Source organism: Bombina bombina, chromosome 8 (genome assembly GCF_027579735.1).
Source record: "Bombina bombina isolate aBomBom1 chromosome 8, aBomBom1.pri, whole genome shotgun sequence".
Taxonomy (NCBI): Eukaryota; Metazoa; Chordata; class Amphibia; order Anura; family Bombinatoridae; genus Bombina; species Bombina bombina.
In genome coordinates this window covers 314,420,756-314,437,138 of record NC_069506.1, presented here as the reverse complement: position 1 = coordinate 314,437,138, position 16,383 = coordinate 314,420,756, and positions in this window count along the sequence as shown.

The following is a 16,383-nucleotide window of genomic DNA, read 5'->3' as shown; positions in this document are numbered from 1 at the left end:
TGTGGAAAGTGCTTGTCGTTGGAATTACTTGTGATGGCGCAGTTTGATGCGATTTTCGACCAACTTAAGTTGGAAGCTGCTAAAATGGGCCCTACCTGGCTCGAGGATAAATTACGTCCCTTGTTTGGTCCTGTTATCGAAATGAAGGATGATATGGAGGATGCTGCTTTGAGACCTGTGAGGCGTTCGAGGCCCCCAGTTCGTTTGGATCCGGATTCGGAGAGGGGAGTAATGGCGGACGGAGAAGACCCAGCCCCAGTCCGGGGTTAAAGGCGGCCGTGAGGAAGAAGTCTAGTTCTAGTTCCAGAAGTCGGCAGGCCGGAGCTGAGGTCGCGGATACTGCTATGCTGTCTGGGAGAATTAGTTCCTTACCGGAGCAAGTTGAAGTGCCTGTAAAGAAGGGTGATTCTTTGCCTAAGGGTAAGACGGCCAATTTAGGCCAAAAAGTGGTATTTAAGGGGAAGAGGCAAGTTAGTAAAGGTGACGGCCCGCCGAGGCCTAGTTTATCGAGTGGTGGTAAGGAGCAAGTGAGTGGCGGTAGGTTAGAAAGTGTTTTAGTGAAAAATAGGGGTGAGGAATTGAAGGTGTCAAGTTCGACTGAGCTGTCTCAGGCGGTTGAGGAGCAGTTGCATCATTTTTCAAAAACGGCCCAGATTTTAAGGCCTAGTAGCAATGTTGAGGAACAGGCTTATCGAGTGTTAGATGAGAGGGTCGAAGGGGTTGAAGTCAGTGAGAGTCAGCATGATACAGAGGTTGATAACGGCGTTGGGGAATTAGCCTTATATTTAGATTCTTCTGAGGAGGATTTTATTCCTCCTTCTCCCAGTGTAGTTAACCCCTTCTCCAGTTTAGACCGTCAGTCAGGGCATCGAGTGATTTGGTTTTAAGGGGTGAGTTAAGAAATTTGAGGGGTAGGAATATTGATGTGGTTAAAAATTTACCTGTCTCTAACAATGTTTTTCTTTTAGAAGGGAATGAGATTGGGTCACGGCCTGAGAATTCTCCGGGTTTCTTAGGGGTGGGAAATGACGGCCTAAGTGGGGAAGCTTATGGTCTTCAGGAATCCTGGACGGAAAATATCAGGCTTGATATGGAGGACGGCGTTCCGGGGGCGGAACGTTTTAATGCAAGGGGAGAAGAAACAGGGGTGAGTACGGCCAACAATTTTAATTTTGGTCATCAGGGGATGATGGGACGGAGGCATAACAATACATTTTATAGCTCGGTTAATTCTGTTCAACGTCCAAACAAGTCTGGGATTGGGAGAATACAAGGTAGAGGTAGACAACGCAAGAGGTATGGGGATTTAAGGGGAGAAGGCTTTGAGGTTTCATCTGCTAAGAGGGGTAAGGGTGTTTTAGTGGATAGTAGGTTGGATATGTCTACGGCTAGTAGGGGCATTGGAATTTGGGCACCTTCAGGGGGTTTGTCACATGTTTCTGTTTTGCAGGATGAAAGAGGTCAACAATTGATGGCTAATACGGAACCCAGGACTACTGGGTTCCAGAATATAGAGAAGGTAACGGCTGCATCTCAAGGGGATCAGTCTGCAGCGACTCAGGATCTTGGTACAGGTAATAAGGGATCTGGGGCTGTGAATCTGAAGGTGGGGTTGAAACAGCTGGTGTGCATGCTGATCCTTTATCAATAACTGTTGCAGCGGGTTTAAGGGACTTGTTAGCCAAGTTAGAAGGTGCTAAACTTTCGGGGGGAGTCACCAATTCATGGATCCTCCTGGATCGGCCCCTCAAAATGGGGTATTAGGTATTGCTGGTGAGGGAACAAAAGATGTAGGGTCGGTACCCCAATCTCAAGTCGTTGGTTTGTCTCAGTCAAAAGTGGCTAATGTTGATAATAATGTTGATAATAAAGCGTCTGGGGGTCTTGAGCTTAAAATTGCTGACACGGCTTTGGCCAGGTCTAGTTTGTGTTCTATTGGGCCTTTGGGTATGCACTTGAAGGCTGAGTTAAGGGAGAAGATATGCAAAAGAGAGTTTATTGAGTTATTTTCACTCCTCCCCCTTGACCAGTCTTTTGAGATACCGGAAGACTCAAAAAAGGATGCGTCCAAGAAGGAGGAGGAAGAGAGATAAAAACGTTATAGAAAATTACCAAAAACATTTACTAACTGGTTTCAGGCTTTTGTTATTTATGCCAGTGTATTTGCTGGTAAGTTCCCTGATCAAGGCACGGCACTTTTTTGTTATTTAGATGAGATAGCCGCTGCTCAGAGAACATACGGGGGTATGGCTTGGTGGGTTTACGATGAACAATTTAGACAACGTTTGTCGGTTAAGCCTGAGATGAAGTGGGATGACCGTGATATGGGCCTTTGGCTAAAAGTGATGACCCCGCTAAGGTCTTCGCAGCCTTTTCGCGGGGGTGCAAAGTGGGTCGTCGGCAACAGTCAAAAAAGGTTTCTGTTTTGCTTTCAATGAAAAGTTTTGTAAATGGGGATCGTCTTGTAAATTCAGACACGAATGCTCAGGGTGTGGGGGATCCCACCCTTCCATCAAGTGTTTCAAAAAGAATAAATTGGGAGGAACCCAAGAGCTACCTGAAAAAGGGATTAACTCCAGTGAGGCTAAGCGGGATGGAGCTGTGGCTCGTACTCTACGCTAAACAGAAGGGCTTTGGTGAAAAAGCCTTGTTATTGCTGCATGGTTTCGAGTTTGGTTTTAGAATCCCATCTACAGGGGGTGTTGTTCATTACAGGGGTAACCTTAAGTCTGCTAGGGAATGGCCAGAGGTTGTTAGGAGTAAGCTTGAGAAGGAGGTTTCTTTGGGTCGAATGGCAGGTCCTTTTAAAGTTTCTCCTATCCCTCATTTGCGTATTTCACCTTTGGGAGTGGTTCCTAAGAAGGAGCCTGGTAAATTTCGTCTTATTCACCACTTATCTTTTCCAAAGGGTGGGTCTGTGAATGATGATATTCCGGATGAATTATCGTCTGTGTCTTATACATCATTTGATATGGCAGTTAATTTGGTTAGAGAGGCTGGTCAATTTGCTTTAATGGCTAAAGTGGATATTGAGGCAGCCTTTCGGTTACTTCCGGTTCATCCTTCTTCCCATTATCTATTGGGTTGTTGTTTTGATGGTTTTTTCTACATTGACCTTTGCCTCCCAATGGGTTGTTCTATTTCTTGTTCTTTGGTTGAGTGTTTTAGTTCCTTTTTAGAATGGGTTGTTAAATTTAAGTCAGGATTCTCTTCTGTAGTTCATTATTTGGATGATTTTCTTTTTGTGGGTCCTCCTGATTCGGATGTTTGTTTGAAGTTAAGGGATTGTTTTTATTCAATGGCATCTGAATTTGGGGTTCCTATTGCAATTGAAAAATCTGAGGGTCCAGTTACAGCCCTTAAATTCTTGGGTATTACAATTGATTCCAAAAAATGGAATGTAGTTTACCTTTGGAAAAGATTGTGGACTTGTCAGAAACAATTCAACATTTTTTGGGGGTCCGTAAGGTGACTCTGAGGGAAATGCAATCTCTGCTGGGAAAATTGAATTTTGCTTGCAGAATCATTCCCATTGGTAGAGTTTTTTCCAGAAGAATGTCATTGGCTACGTCTGGTGTTAGTAAGCCTCATCATTTTGTAAGGATTAAAAAAGGCCACAAGGATGATTTGAAAGTTTGGTTAGAATTCCTTAAAAATTTTAATGGAGTTGCAATATTTATGGAAGCTAGGATCTCTAATGTTGATTTGGATTTGATAACAGATGCAGCTGGTGGTGTTGGTTTCGGGGCTTATTTTCAGGGTCATTGGTGTGCAGAAGTGTGGCCTCAAGAATGGGTGGAGTTGGGTTTAACTCGGAACCTAGTCTTCCTTGAATTATTTCCGATTCTGGTGGCTTTGTTTGTGTGGGAAGTTGATTTGGTGAATAAATCCATATTGTTCCACACGGATAATATGGGCGTGGTTTCTGCTATTAATTCATTATCTGCATCATCATTGCCAGTTTTGCGTTTATTGAGGGTACTGGTTTTGAAATGTTTAAGTATGAATGTTTTTGTCAGGGCAAAGCATATCCCTGGTAAGCTTAATTTGATAGCAGATTCTTTATCTCGTTCAAAGTGGTGTCGCTTTCGAGAGCTGGCTCCTCAGGCGGATGTAGCTGGAGCGAAGTTTCCGGCCCAACTTTGGAAGCTTGGAATGGAGGATTGGCTGATTTAATTAAAAAGTCTTTGGCTCCAGGTACTTGGGCGTCCTATGTATCAGTTTGGAGGGAATGGGAAATGTGGTTATGTCAGTCTGAAATCAAAGAAGGGTCTGATGATGTCACGGGTTGCTTATTGGAATGGATGTGGCATTGGGGAACCTTGGGTTTGTCACCATCTAATATGGAGAAAAGATTGTCGGCCCTAGCTTTTAGATTCCGTTTATTAGGCCTGCCTGACATTACAAAGGTTTTTGGGTACGTCAAGTCCTTAAAGGTTTGAAGAAAAAGGCAAAGGTTAGAGATAAGAGAAGGCCTATTATATTTTCTTTACTTGAAAAAATTTGGGTAGTATTGGCTGATGTTTGTGCATCAGCATTCAAAGTAATATTGTTTAGAACGGCCTTTGTATTGGCCTTTTTTGGGGCTTTTAGGCTTTCTGAATTGGTAAGCCCTAGCAAGAAAGTTTCTGGAGGTTCACAAAAAGAAGATGTAATATGGAACGAGAGCAGGGTTGAAATCTTACTGAGAAGTAGTAAAACGGATATCTATGGAAAAGGCAAGAATATAGTGTTCTTCCCTAGTGGTGGAGAGATATGTCCTTGTCAGGTAATGATGCTTTATGGGTCCATACGGCCTTTGCAAGATGACCCTTTGTTGGTTCACTTAGATGGTTCCTTTTTGTCACAGTATCAATTTAGAGCCATTTTGAAGGGTTCAATTGTTTTATTGGGTTTTAATCCATTAGAGTTCGGGTCTCACTCATTCCGTATAGGAGCTGCTACTGAAGCTACTATGCTAGGTCTCAGAAAGGATATAGTGAAAAAGATTGGCAGATGGGGTTCAAGTCGTTATAAATCTTATGTTAGACCTGATTTGAGGGTATAAAAAAAAAAAAAATTTTTTTTGAATAGTTAATGTTTTGGAATGCTTGAGCTGAAATCATCCTGAATGCTCTCTTTATTTCTTTTATTTCAGGTGTGAGGATCGTATGGGTGATGGGGCATTCATTTATATACTGGGCCAATGCTGAGGCCAGTAAGAAAATGGGCGGCCTTCAGCTCGGGTGTCTAGTTGGTCAATGGGAGGTCAAATGGTTTGGGATTAGGGGTATGTGCTGGGAACTTCTGTTTCCGGTGTTTCTAGATTACAGCAAGGTTTTCCATCACCCGGATGTTTTGATATTGCATGTGGGGGGAAATGATTTGGGTATGATTCCCCAAAAAGAATTAGTGAGAAGAATTAAAAGGGATTTGGGCAATATAAAAGAGCTTTATCCCGGAATAAAAATAGTATGGTCTCAGATTACTCCTCGACTGGTTTGGAGATCAGTGTGGGATTATGATAGGTTGGAAAAGAGCTGCAAGAAAGTTAACAAAATAGTTAGCTCTTTCGTAAGAAGGTTGGGGGGGGGTGTTGTTTTCCAGCCAGATTTTGAAGTAGAAGGGGCTGAGGAACTCTATCTAAAAGATGGTGTACACTTTAACCAATTTGGGCTGCAGCTATTTCTTTTTGATATAAAAGAAGCGTTGGGCAAAATTTTGGGTGTGGTGGGACTGGGCTGTTCGGTCAGTCCAGTCGGTGGCGGGGGTGCTAGTTCCCAGACAAATATGGTAAGCAATATGGCCAAGTGATTTGGAGGATTTTAAGTAGTTGCCTCTCCATGGGGTGAGCGGGCAACTGGTTTTATAGGGGCAAGGGGTTCCCTATTAAAGTGTAGGTGTCCTTGGACGGACTCAACGGGGATATAGTTGAGTCCAGTTTTTGAATAACGGCCATCTTGTTTTGTGGGTTTGGGAACTAGCACCGCTGTGGGGAATTGACAGTTTGATTTGGAATGTTATTTATGAACATCAGGTATGTTCTGTTAAATGTTTGAAAATATTTATTACACAATATTTAACTTATGTTATTAATAAAATGGCTGAGGCCAATTTTATACCAAAGTTGTGTGTAACTCTTATTTTTAGCAATTAAGTTATTTAATAAATGTTATAAGGTTAGGCCGGGGATTGATGAATTTAAAGGTCAGGGAGCCCCTGGGAGTTCGAAGTAACGGGAAGGGGACTTGACCGTTGGAGGAATTAGGCCTAGTGTGTGATTGGTTGGGAGTCGGTAAAGGGGCGGGCTTAGCACGCGCTGTTACGCTTTTAAGGAAAGAGCGGGAGAATCTGTCAACAGATTAGTTATCAAACTTATGTGGAAAGTGCTCCCTCCCTCCCTAATTTTGTTTTCCTTCCTTGTTTCGTGTTTGTCGCAGCAAGGCGGGGGTGCTAGTTCCCAGACAAATATGGTAAGCAATATGGCCAAGTGATTTGGAGGATTTTAAGTAGTTGCCTCTCCATGGGGTGAGCGGGCAACTGGTTTTATAGGGGCAAGGGGTTCCCTATTAAAGTGTAGGTGTCCTTGGACGGACTCAACAGAGATATAGTTGAGTCCAGTTTTTGAATAACGGCCATCTTGTTTTGTGGGTTTGGGAACTAGCACCGCTGTGGGGAATTGACAGTTTGATTTGGAATGTTATTTATGAACATCAGGTATGTTCTGTTAAATGTTTGAAAATATTTATTACACAATATTTAACTTATGTTATTAATAAAATGGCTGCGGCCAATTTTATACCAAAGTTGTGTGTAACTCTTATTTTTAGCAATTAAGTTATTTAATAAATGTTATAAGGTTAGGCCGGGGATTGACGACTTTAAAGGTCAAGTGCTGTGTAAAAAGTTATACTTCAGCTGCTGTTCAGCTGCAGGTAAAAAAAAATTAAGAAATGAACTACAGTCAATCAGCATCAACTGTGCTGAGGTCATGAACTCTTTTACTGTGATCTCATGAGATTTCACTTTTAGGGCCATGATACCCAAATGTTGAAACACTTGAAAGTGATGCAGCATAGCTGTAAAAAGGCTGACTAGAAAATATCACCTGTACATCTCTATGTAAAAAAGAAAGGTATTTTACCTCAAAAATTCCTCAGCAGCCACATTCCATTGTAAAGGACTTTTAAGCAGCAAATCAGTATGCCTGTCCCAGGACAGCTAAGGGAGTGAACTTCGTGAACACTCATCTTATTACCCTATTCAGTTTAAGGAAGTTTACCATGAAATCTCATGAAAGTTAAGTTAAATCTCATGAGATCACAGTAAAAGAGTTCAAGACCTTAGCACTGTTAATGCTGATTGGCTGCTGTTCATTTCTTAATTAATTTTTTTTGTTACCTGCAGCTGGGCAGCAGCTAAAGTATAACTTTTTACACAGCACTTACTCTGCTGAGCTGAGGAAATTGTGAGGTAAAATATCTTCCTTTTTTACATAGAGATACTCAGGTGATATTTCCCTGTCAGCTTTTTATAGTTATACTGCATACGTTTCAAGTGATTTAGCATATGAGTATTATGTCCCTTTAATTTTCATGAGATTTCATAGTGAACTTCCTTAAACTGAATAGGGAAATAACATGAGTGTGCATGAGGCACGCTCCCTTGCCTGTCCCGGAACAGACATACTTATTTGCTGCTTAAAGTCCTTTACAATGGAGTGTCAATACTTAGGATATTTTGAAGTAAAATATCTTTCTTTTTTACATAGAGATGTTCAGGTGATATTTTGTAAGCAGCTTTTTACAGATATACTGCATCACTTTAAAGTGTTTTAACATTTGAGCATCATGGCCCTTTAAGCTGATACAAGAAAACAACATAAATTTGTAATGAAAAATGGATATTTGTTTAATCGTCACTGAAAGATCTTGTGTTCGTGCTGTGTTTTGTATTTTATGTGTTTATGTGAGTCCCACACTTGTACACATTTTGAATATTTTTTGTAGACTAATTTAATTGCTTCAACAGCTATAAGAAGCAAGTTACTGACAACATATGTAAGCTGCACAAATTATCACATCAAGAACATATTGTTCACTGTGCTGTAAAAGTGTTATTTTTTACACAAATGTTATATTTGCTTTAAACCTGGTGCTTTATCAACCATTTAATTAACCCTTTAGTTAAGACTTCTTTTAGAGCTAAAGGTTAAGAGGTTATTCATTTAATGTGGTTGGAGTCTATTGCATTTTAAAGATTTACACTCATAGATTTTCATTTACAGGAAAGGACATCAAAATTCCAAGGTGTTTTTGCACAGAAAAATAGGAGGATTTCTGTTTTTATAATGCTAAATACACTCGTCTAGATTACGAGTTTTGCGGTATGAGTAAAAAAGCTCATAACGCTGCTTTTTCACTCTCGCTGGCATTATAAGCCTTGCAGGTTTAGGGGCACTGCACACTTTTTTGGCTGTACCGCAAATTAACTTACCCAATTTGCGTAAAGTCTTTTTTCAATGGGACTTCCATAGCACCGGTATTACAAGCTTTTTCTGGGAGGCCAAAAAGTGAGCAGTACAGCCTATCCCGCAAGATTCGTAACGCAATATAAAGTCAGTAGTTATGAGTTTTACACTACAAAGCTGTAGCATAAAACTCATAACTAAAGTGTTAAAAAGTACACTAACACCCATAAACTACCTATTAACCCCTAAACCGAGGCCCTCCCACATAGCAAACACTAAAATAAAATTATTAACCCCTAATCTGCCGCTCCGGACATCGCCGCTACTATAATAACCATATTAACCCCTAAAATGCTGCACTCCCGCCTCACAGGTAAATATTATTAACCCCTAATCTGCCGCCCCTAACATCGCCGCCACCTACCTACATTTATTAACCCCTAATCTGCCGCCCCCAACGTCGTCGCCACTATACTAACGTTATAAACGCGTAAACCTAACTCTAACCCTAACCCTAACACCCGATAACTTTAATATAATTAAAATAAATCTAAATAAAATTCCTATCATTAACTAAATTATTCCCATTTAAAACTAAATACTTACCTATAATATAAACCCTAAGCTAGCTACAACATAACTAATAGTTAAATTGTAGCTATCTTAGGTTTTATTTTTATTTTACAGGCAACTTTGTATTTATTTTAACTAAGTACAATAGTTATTAAATAGTTATTAACTATTTACTAACTAACTAGATAAAATAAATACAAATTTACCTGTAAAATAAAACCTAACCTGAGTTACACTAACACCTAACACTACAATTATATAAATTACCTAAATTACAAAAAAAAAACCCCACTAAATTACACAAAATAAAAAAAGAAATTATCAAATATTTAAACTAATTACACCTAATCTTTAAGTCAGATAGAGCAAACATTTATAAACAACTTTCCATTTTATTTCCATTATCAAATTTGCTCCGTTCTCTTATTATCTTTTGTTGAAAGAGCAGCACTACTGGCAGCTAGATGATCATAATAAGGGACATATATGTGAATCTAGTAAGAAACAGCAAGCTCCAAGTAGTGCTGCTTCTGAGCCTATCTAGGTATACTTTTCAACAAAGAATACCAAGAGAGCCAAGAAAATGAGATATAAAAGTACATTGGAAAGAGTGCATGCTCTATCTGAATCATGAAAGTTTGATTTTGACTTTACGTTCTCTTTTACTCACCAGTTGTATCACAATGAGCACACTAAGGGGTAGATTTATCATAGTGTGAGCAGACATGATACGATTTACCGTATCATGTCCGCTGCACATCGATACAGCATACGCTGTCGGCATTTATCATTGCACCAGCAGTTCTTGTGAACTGCTTGTGCAATGCCGCCCCCTGCAGATCCATTGTGACAGGCTGAAAGAGGAAGTGAGGTGCAGAAGTTGTTTTGCCAAGGAGGCAGTGGGATTGTCAGGAGGGATGTTAAGGTCACCAAGAATGAGGGCAGGGGTGTCTGAGGATAGGAAATAAGGAAGCCAGGTGGCAAAGTGATCTAAAAATTGATTTGAGGAGCCAGGGGGGTGGCAGGCAAGGTACAAAACAATAGGAAAGTCAATCTAGACGCCAGTCTAGACATATATAAAAGGCAGTAATATCAGTATTGTACAGCATAACTGGCGTCTAATTTGTCTCTCATTTCCATGTACATAAATTGCGCCAAATTTGTCGACTGTAATTAAAGAGTAATCTATATTTTAAATTTGTATTGTATAGTTGTCAATCTTTATAATTATTTTTATATTAATATTTATATATTATCAGATCCAGATGAAGCCATATCCAAATTGTAAATAAATATTACAAAAATAACGCTGTTATCACTCTTCAAAAAATTTAGAACAATAATAAAGTTGTTTAGATAAGTTGAACTTTTATAGGAGCAAAATTCTATTCCCGCGACTACTATGATGTTCGTGACACCTTGCATGTCACGTGTTAATAATTGGCCAGACAATTCAACTGAAAGTTAAAAGTACATCAGCTTAGTCGCGGCGAGCGAGACGTCAAATTTATCAATAATCCGCCACTGCTCGCGGCGGGCTAGACTTGTCTATTTATTGGGGGATTATTAGTACATAGTGACAGCGGACACCATTTCGCCTGCGGCGAGTAACGGCGAGTTTATCCGCGTCTAAAATGACGGATGAATTGACGGCTTAGTACATGGAGCCCTTAATCTAAAAATTGCCCTGAAAAGTGATTTTGCTCTTTACCTTGGCAAAAAAGTTTCTATTCTAAAACCAAAGAACCCCCCACCCCCCAAATAAATAGCTTATCTTAAAAAAAAACTAAAATAAAATTTGCCCTTATAAGATCATTTGGTAGGACATTTCCCCAAAGTGATTATACCTATTTTACTTTTAAAAATAAATTCCTATTTAAGAAAAAAAACAACCCTAAACAAATCCCTATCCTATAAAAAGATTGCCCTGATTAGGACATTTAGTTGGGCATTGCCCTAAAGTGATTATAGCTCTTTTGCCCAGAAAAAAATCTCTATTCTAAAAAAATCCTATCCTAAAAAGAACCATGAGAAGGGCATTTGGTAGGACAAACACTCACTCAGAAAATCCTAATGCTCAACCCCAAAGATGGTACTCACCCAACATGAATCCAGCTCCTATGTGGGCAGCTACTACTTCATGTCGTTGCTCCTCTTCTGTCTTCATCCATGTTGGTCCTTCTTTCCTCTTCGACCCAACATGTCTTCATCCATCTTCGGATCTTATTTTCAATCTTCTGTTGCTGACGTCCTCTTCATGTATGTGGTCACCACCTCAAATTGAAGTTTAAATGCAAGGTACCCCTCTTATATAGGTATGTCCTTGCATTCCTATTGGCTAATTTTCAAATAAAAATTAAACTCAACCAATAGAAAAAGCTTTCATTCTATTGGCTGATTTGAATTTGTTTCAAAGGGCAATTTTTAGAGTAGGTTTTAGTGTTAGTATGGGTTAGTGTTTTTTATTTTGTAATGTGTATGTTATTTTTTGTAATGTAAGTATTTTTTATTTTGTGTAACTTAGGGGGTGTTAGGTTAGGGGATTTGGGGTTAAATTTTAGGGGGTAGTTTGCAGTGGGGTTGTGGTGGTTTAAGGGTTAATTAAAGTAGGAAGGTTATTGCAGTGGGGTATAGGCGGTTTAAGCGTTAGATAGTGTAGGGGTAATTGCGGTCAGGTATTGCGGTCAGGTATTGGTGGTGATGAAGTTACAATGAGGTGGGGGATTGGCGGTGAAGGGGTTAAGTAGATTAGGGTGATAATTCTTTGGGGGAATTGACGGTATAAGGGTTATGTAAGTTAGGGTGATAATTCAGTGGGGTATTGGTGGTGTAGGGGTTAATTAGGTTAGGGGGATAATGTGGTGGGCTATTGGCAGTGTTGGGGTTAAGTAGGTAAGGGGGATAATGCGGTGGAAAGTTGTCGGTTTAAGGGATAAGTAGGTTAGGGGGAAAATGTGGTGTTGTGTGTAGGGGTTAAGTAGGTTAGGGGGGATAATGTGGTGGGGTATTGGCAGTGTTGGGGTTAAGTAGGTTAGGGCGATAATGTGGTGGAGTATTGGCGGTTTAAGGGCTAAGTAGGTAAGGGGTTAAGTGAGTTAAGGGGTTAATGATGTGGGGTATTGGCACTGTAGGGGTTAAGTAGGTTAGGGGGGATAATGTGGTGGGGTATTGGCAATGTAGGGTTTAAGTAGGTTAGGGGGATAATGCAGTTGAGTATTGGCGGTTTAAGGGCTAAGTAGGTAAGGGGGATAATGTGGTGGGGTATTGGCTGTTAAGGGGTTAAGTGGGTTAGGGGGGTAATGCTGTGGGGTATTGGTGGTGTAGCGGTTAAGTTTATTAGGGTGTTAATGCAGTGGGGTACTTACAGTTTAGAAGTTAAAAGGGAGCTTATTGCGATGGGGAAATTGCAGTGTAGGGGTTAAGTAGGTTAGGGAGATAATGCAGGGAGGTATTGGTGTTGTAGGGGTTAAATTGGTTAGGGGAATAATGCAGTGGAGTATTGGTGATGTAGGGGTTGAGTAAGTTAGGGGGACAATGCTGTGGGGTTTTGGTGGTTTAGGGGTTAAGTAGGTTAGGGGGATAATGTGGTGGGGTGTTGGTGCTGTAGGGTTTAAGTAGATTAGGGGGATAATGGCGGTTTAAAGGTTTAGTTAAGTAGGGAGTTTATTGTGGTGGGGCATTGAAGGGGTAGGGTTCATAGTTATGTTTATTAAGTTTGGTTATCTATTTAAAAGGGATACTTTACCAATATTGTGCAGATGCTGCTTGGACTATTTCATCAGCTTCACCACCCATTAAGATGTATAGTAAACTGCCTTTCAGAGGTGCTGCCTTTAAACAATGACATCAGCCACTTGGAATATTTTGCCAGCTTTCTCAACATCTCATCGGACACTTTTTGAATATATCACCACATTGCAGCGCTATCGCTCATCAGGGCACCAGAGAGATAGAGAGAAAAAGTTTATTTTGTAAAAAGTACAATATGGTTTGGGCTTTGATAAATTTCCACATACGATAGATAGATAGATAGATAGATAGATAGATAGATAGATGATGGATGGATAGATGGATAGATAGATAGATGATAGATAGATAGATAGATAGATAGATAGATAGATAGATAGATAGACAGATAGATGGTAAATAGATAGCTAGATAACTTTTCAATGCCCCTTTAATTTATTTTAATAACAGCATTGTGCATTTCCAGGTTTTCATGAACCCTATTCTACAAATATGCCATCATATCTGTAATTTATTGTTGAATCAAATCTTTAACTATATAAAGCCTTTATAATTATGTATTGCAAGGGTCATACACTTCACCCTTCTCTCCTCCAAGTTATATTTATTGATATTATTAAGTCTTGAAATATCAATGTGCAGAAGGTATATTGTAGAGTTATAAATTCATGCAATATCATGTGCGGAGGTTCTAGAAATATTGTAGCAAGAAAATGTATTAGTTTTTGTCCTACAGCCTATAATCCTTTAACAGATTTTCACAGATAAATTGTGGGGGTAAAATTTAAGAGGAATACATTGAGCATCAGAACTGAGAACTGTGCTTTGCAGTAGACTAGCATCTCTAGAACTTATTGTAAATTGTGTGCTCTAAGATTTTATTGTGCATCATGAAAAATACACTCACATTTCAGGAATCCTCTGGGACTCAAATGAAATGATTTTCACTGGATTTCTTTCCTCCTGTAGACTGCTTATGTGTTCTATCATACATTAGATATAAGTATTATTTTAGTATTGAGTTTTGATGGAAGATGTATTTTATGAGCCCAGACAGGTACACATACAAACACGAGAAACGAATTCAGCTCCTAGAAGTCATTTGCCTTCAGCACGTCTACTGAGATGATTCTTCCCCCTAGGGACAGTCATATTCACGCAAGAATTCTGGCACTAGTCAGAGGGAATCACTCAAATATACAGTGGGAGGATTACAAAACTACAGTGAGAAAAAAACTGGAATTGGTGTGCAATATTTTGTTGATTTTTTTTTTTCCCAAGCATTTTGTTTCTAAGCAGACAAATGTAGTGTTAAAATTGTCTATAAATGCAGAACATATTTTATGGATGCTGAATGTAAGTAAATTAACCTAGACTAGACATAAGAATATTGACCCAAAAAATGTGTAATTAAAACAAATACAAAAACATTTGCTTTAAATCTCAGATAAAGATTAGGAGTCAAATTATCAAGCTCCAAATGGAGCTTGATGCCCCTGGTTCTGCGCGAGCCTTCAGGCTTGACGGAAACAGCAGTTATGAAGCAGCGGTCTAAAGACCACTCCTCCTCCATTACTTATCTGCCTGCTCTGAGGCTGCAGACATCAATCCGCCTGATCCTATACGATCTGGCTGATTGACAACCCCCTTGCTTATGCAAGGATAATTGCCGACAGCGTATGCTGTCGGTATTTATCGATGTGCGGGGGGCATTATATGCTACATCGTATCATGTCCGCTCGCACTTTAATAAATCGGCCCCTTGATTTTTTTCTGACAAATTGCAATGCATTCCTTCGTGTCTTTGTCTCCTGTATCATATGACAGTTATAAGCCAATCACAGACCCATATATGTAAAAAAATTTAACTCTGGTACATGCTCAGTAATAGCAGATGTCTCGGAAAGTGTGCACATAAGACTGTGCACATCCAAAGTTTAATTTTTACTTTTATGTACCTATATCTCTTTATCATTATAGCATTTTATTTGTTAACATCTTCCATTCTTTTAAATGAGGTAAGCTACTTCAAAAGGGTTAAACAAGTAGTCAACAAAATATTTAAAATACAGATAAGGATACTGGCCTCTGATTGGAGCATACACAGGTATGCATTCCCATGATTTGTTCAGCTAATGGCCTCTATTTATCAAGCTGTCAACCGCAAATACGCTGGAATTCCACAGCGTATTTGTGGCAAGCTTGATTCGCCTTAGTTATCAGACCCTACAGACTGGCAAAAGTAGAATATAGTGATGTAACATACGATCCACCAGACTCAGTCCGACACAGATCGATGCTTACGTCACTACAGATGTTCCGAACGTAAGTTCGGCACAATCTGACTACTTTTACTAGTTATCAAATAACTAGCAGGTACGCTTGCCACTTTTCCGGCCCAGCGTACCTGGTTTTCAATCCAGGGCGGTGGATGCCATTGGAATCAATGGGAGTCTGAAAGCAGCGAAAGCTTATGTTCGCTGCTACCTGATATCCCATTGATTCCTATGGTAATGTCTACACCTCACACCCTAACATGTACCCCGAGTCTAAACACCCCTAATCTGCCCCCCCTACACCGTCGCCACCTACATTGAATTTATTAACACCTAAACCGCCGCTCCCGGACCCAGCCGCAACTAAATAAAATGTTTAACCCCTAAACTGCCGCTCCCGGAGCTCACCGCCACCTACATTATACATATTAACCCCTAATCTGCCGCCCCCTATACCGCCACCACCTACATAAAGTTATTAACCCCTATCCTGCCGCTCCCAGACCCCGCCGCAACGAAATAAAATGTTTAACCCCTAAACTGCCGCTCCCGGAGCCCACCGCCACCTACATTATATTTATGAACCCCTAATCTGCCCACCCCACACCGCCACAAATATATTAAACATATTAACCCCTAAACCTAGGTCTAACCCTAAACCTAACACCCCATAACTTAAATATAATTTAAATAAATCTAGATAAATATTCCTATCATTAAATAAATTATTCCTATTTAAAACTAAATACTTACCTATAAAATAAACCCTAAGCTAGCTACAATATAACTAATAGTTACATTGTATCTAGAGTAGGGTTTATTTTTATTTTACAGGCAAGTTTGTATTTATTTTAACTAGGTACAATAGTTATTAAATAGTTATTAACTATTTAATAACTACCTAGTTAAAATAAATACAAAAGTACCTGTAAAATAAAACCTAACCTAAGTTACAATTACACCTAACACTACCCTATAATTAAATTAATTACCTAAATTAAAATAAATTAATTACAATTAAATAAAATTAACTAAAGTACAAAAAAACCCCACTAAATTACAGAAAATAATAAAATAATTACAAGAATTTTAAACTAATTACACCTAATCTAATCCCCCTAATAAAATAAAAAAGCCCCCAAAGTAATAAAAAGCCCTACCCTATACTAAATTACAAATAGCTCTTAAAAGGGCCTTTTGTGGGGCATTGCCCCAAAGTAATCAGCTCTTTTACCTGTAAAAAAAATTACAATACCCCCCTCCAACATTAAAACCCACCACCCACACACCCAACCCTACTCTAAAACCCACCTAATCCCCCCTTAAAAAAAACTAACA